The following is a 4825-nucleotide window of genomic DNA, read 5'->3' as shown; positions in this document are numbered from 1 at the left end:
GCCTCTGCCTCCCGAGTGCTGGGATTAAAGGCGTGCGCCACCACGCCCGGCTCACACACAGATTTAAAAAGAAAAAAATAGTCCAAAATCACAAGCTTTCATTTTCAACTTCAACTAAGCCTCTCCTCTGACCCATCTTGTGCTGAGCACTCTGGAAGACACTACTTGTCCTAAATAAGCCCACTACATCCTAAGGGAGTGTTACAAGAACAAGCAACAATTTCCATGACCACTGTGCTTTCAAACTAACTCATTCTAGGGCCCTAAAACCAGGACGAGACAGCACCCTTTCTTGGCCCTCTCAGGTTTTGTTTTTTGTTTGTTTGGTTTTTTTCCCCCTCTCCAACAGCCTAGCTCTCTTGGCCTCTCCCTGGCTTCTGACTGCTGAGTCTTAACCTCATGATTCTGTTCTTGTGGAATTCACTGCAGGCTTTATTCCCCAACCACAACTGAAACGCATCCCTTGGATTAAGTCTTCTTTTCCAAGACAATAGAGGAATTGAGCCCAGAATCCTAGCTTGATATGGGGCTTTGTGGTTGCTGTTTCTGCAGTGTTTGCCTAGGACCCTGCAAATAAGAACCAGGCAGTACCCATCTCACCCGTGAATTGCTTCAGTTCTGAAACGCTTAACTCAATAACAGACCACTAAGACTTCTCTGTTTTGTTTGGGTTTTTTTTTTTTTTCTCTTTTTCTGACCAAGTCATATATTGAGGAAAATGATTATACCCTAGTACCACTTCAGCCAGTTCTATCTAACAATCTGTGTAGACGCCTTAAGCCCAGAAGCTCTAAATATGGCCTTATTTGAAAAAGAAGTCTTCAAAGGTGTAAGTAAAAATCTTGCAATGAGATTATCATAGGTTCAAGGTGAATTATCAATCCAGTGACAAATGTCCTTATTAAGATACGAAGAAGTAGATCTGAGACACAGCCATACACAGAAAGCTGTTTGAAGACAATGGCAGGGATCAGAGCAATACCTCTACAAGCCAGAAAGCACCAAGAATTACATGCAACCCCCAGAATCTAGGAGAAGGCATGCTTTCTCTCTCAGAGTCTCCAGAAAGTGCGAACTAATCCTGCCTACATCTTGGCTTTGAACCTTTGGACTTCAGCCCTCCAGTGTTATGAAAGAATAAGTTTCTATTGTTTTAAGCCAGCCAGTTGTGGTAAGACACTATCGCAATCCTAGAGAAGTAATACCACAAATACCAGGCTGTCTTCTTCCTCTATTTTTTTTAATGTTTAGAGACAAACTCTTATGCCGGAGCCCAAGCTGTCTGGCCCTCAGACTCGACTCACTGTAGTCTTCATATGTCAGCCTTCCAAGTGTTGGGACTAGAAGGGTAAACCATCATACTCCGTTCCATCATTTTTTAAATATTTTCCAATTTAGTTCATTTCTTTATTTTTAAATGGTGTCATGCTCTGGGAATGCTAGTGCACACCTTTAATCCCATTACTAAGGCAGATGGATCTCTGTGAGATCTAGTCAAGTTCTACACAGTGAGATCCTTGGGGGTAAGAGGGGTACACTTTTATAATTTTTATAAGAAAATAAGTGAGGGTGTTTTCATATATTTTCTTCTATGTATCTGAATGATTCGTTCATTTCAAGAACCCTCCAGTCTAGATCAGGTAGCCCAAAGAGTATCGCTTATGGATTATGGCCTGACACTGAGTGAAGATCATGTCCTGGGCTGGTGAGTCTATTATCCCATTGTAGTGATGCCTTCAACATGAAATCGCCTTCCTTAACTTGCACAGGACTTTGCTCCTTGCCATAGGTGACCCCACCCAGGCCAAGTTAATTAGTTTTCCTTTCATAAATATTTGGAAATAGTATTCCCCCACCTAAATTAGACTTTTAAAGCATTGGACTTGTACAAAGTATCAACCTCTGGGGTTGGCTATGGGTACTGTTCACTCTAACACTGAATTTCAAAGGAAACTACTCTCCAGGAAACCAAAGAAGGCGGGGCCTGGTGGAACTACCTACTTTTCCAGACGTAGAGATCACAAGGTCAAGGACTTTCTGAGCTACAGAGTGAATTCCGGGCCAGCCTTGTCCGGTGAAAGCCTGTCTCAAAACAGAAAAGTAAAAAGAAGGCTAGGAAGCAAGATCTTTAGGAGTTCAGGATCATCCTGGACTACATAGAGAGTTCCAGGCCAGCCAGGATACGTAGCATAACCCTGTCTCAAAAAGAGGGGAGGGGGAGGAGGTCTGAGGATATGTAGAAGAATTTCACAACCAAAGACCTTCTAGGTCTGTGTGGTCTGGCTGGAATGCAGACACGCCTTTAGTACACACCTTTAATCCCAAACAATGAAGGTAAAATTTAGTTTGTAGAAGGAAGCACCCATGTTTGAAAGTGATGTCTAATTGAGTGGTAGACAAAATGTTGAATCAGAGAAAGATTTGATAGAATTAATATATACTCAACTCCCAGGAAAACAACAGAAAAAAGGAAGCTACATAGCAGTGCAGAGTGAGGGAGGAGAAAGGGCAATCTTACCAGGACAGTTGTACAGAGACAGGTTACAAAGAGAGAACAACTAGACACAGGTGAAGACAGAAGGAGCCAGAGAATGAGGAGTCAGAAGATTAGCAGATGGCTAGAGGCAGAGCTAAGAGAAGCCAGATTGAATCAATCTTAGAGATGAGTTTGAGCTAGAACAGCTGAGTTAAATCAGCTAGCCAATGATCAGAAAGTGTAAGAAAGGGTGGGCTAATTCAACAGCAAGTCTCAGAGGCTGAAAACATGCTAGGCCAAGATTAGGTTCTATGACGGCTTCTGGAACTAGGCCTAGGCTAGCAGTAAGCCTCTGAGATGACAATTACATCAGGCAAGCAAGTAAAAGATACTTTTACGAGGATAGAGTTGTATAACAAAGTGCTTATCTAGCATGCATAAGACCCTAGGTTCAACCCCAATGTTGAAGATGGAAGGAAGGAAGGAAGGAAGGAAGGAAGGAAGGAAGGAAATCATATGAATAGAATAGAATTAAAGGACTGAATGAATACAAGGAGTAACCAGTTTCTTGAGTTTCTTTGATTTGAATATGGCTGATTCTTCAAAGTTGTCCTGCTGGAACCCATCATTATTGTGACACTATTCTCAATAGCCAAATTATGGAATCAGCCTAGATATCTATGATCATATCAATAGTCAACATACCTCCAGTTCCAGGAGTTCTTTTTTTTTTTTTTTTTTTTTTTTGGGTTTTTCGAGACAGGGTTTCTCTGTGTAGCCCTGGCTGTCCTGGAACTCACTTTGTAGACCAGGCTGGCCTCGAACTCAGAAATCCGCCTGCCTCTGCCTCCCGAGTGCTGGGATTAAAGGCGTGCGCCACCACACCCGGCTGTTCCAGGAGTTCTAATGCTCTCTTCTGGCTTTTGCAGGTGCTGGCCAGACATATAAAGTACAGACATACATTACAGCTAACACTCATGCACATAGAATAAAAATAAATCCAAAAATTTAAATTTGTGAGACAGGGTTTCTTTTTTTTTTAATTTTTAATATTTTTTATTACATATTTTCCTCAATTACATTTCCAATGCTATCCCAAAAGTCCCCCATAGCGCCCCCCACTTCCCTANCNNNCCATTCCCATTCTTTTGGCCCTGGCATTCCCCTNTATTGGGGCATATAAAGTTTGCAAGTCCAATGGGCCTCTCTTTCCANTGATGGCCGACTAGGCCATCTTTCGATACATATGCAGCTAGAGACAAGAGCTCCGGGGTACTGGTTAGTTCTTCATGTTGTTCCAACTATAGGGTTGCAGATCCCTTTAGCTCCTTGGGTACTTTGCTAGCTTCTCCATTGGGAGCCCTGTGATACATCCAATAGCTGACTGTGAGCATCCACTCCTGGAGACAGGGTTTCATTATGTATCCCCAGCTAGCCTCTGCCACTGTAGGATTGGTTTTAAAGACATATACCATTATATCCAATCTCCTAAGAAAAATATTTTTTTAAAAAAATGGATGGATGTGCTATTGTATTGTGAAATAATCCAGAGTGGGAGCGAAAACTATGAGGCTCCCCCCCCCCCATATGTAATCTAGAGTTTTACAGGAAGACATGAAAGTTAAAAGGGGGACCAACAGGAGAGAAATAGGAAAGAGAGCAATGGAGAGATGGATATGATCGAGTATAGTATATACTTGTATGAAAACATCCACAATAAAGCAAGCTCATGTGCTGGAAACTTGAGCCACAATGTAATTGAGAGGTGGTGTCACCTTTAAGAGTAAGGTGGAGTGGAAGGGAATTGGGTCATGGGGCAGAACTCTGAGAGACAGATTAAGGCCCATCTCAGAGCCTCCATTAGACCTCAAGAGAGTGGATTAATTGCCTTGAGTATGAATTGATACATTGTGAGTCCAGCTTCCTCCATTTCTTCTCTTGCTCTCTCTCTCCTTTTTTTTTTTTTGTTTGTTTTTTTGTTTTTCTTTTGGTGGTTTTTTGTTTTGTTTTGTTTTTTGTTTTTTTTCAAGACAGGATTTCTCTGTGTAGCCCTGGCTGTCCCGGAACTCACTTTATAGACGAGGCTGGCCTCAAACTCAGAAATCCGCCTGCCTCTGCCTCCCGAGTGCTGGGATTAAAGGCGTGCACCACCATGCCCGGCTCTTGCTCTCTCTCTCTTATAGGCTTACTGCTCTCATTCACACCTCCAACGCATGATGTCCGCTGTTATGTCCTATGCTCTGAAGGTCTTAGCAGACCAGTAATGCTGGCAGCTTTGGCCAGAGGAGCTTCTTTTTCAGTGGGCAGTTATCAAAGAGTCTAAACTGGTCAGAATTCTGAGAATAAGTG

Source organism: Mus caroli, chromosome 4 (assembly GCF_900094665.2).
Source record: "Mus caroli chromosome 4, CAROLI_EIJ_v1.1, whole genome shotgun sequence".
Classification (NCBI taxonomy): domain Eukaryota; kingdom Metazoa; phylum Chordata; class Mammalia; order Rodentia; family Muridae; genus Mus; species Mus caroli.
The sequence above is the reverse complement of the archived record's forward strand: the minus strand, read 5'-3'. Positions refer to the sequence as shown.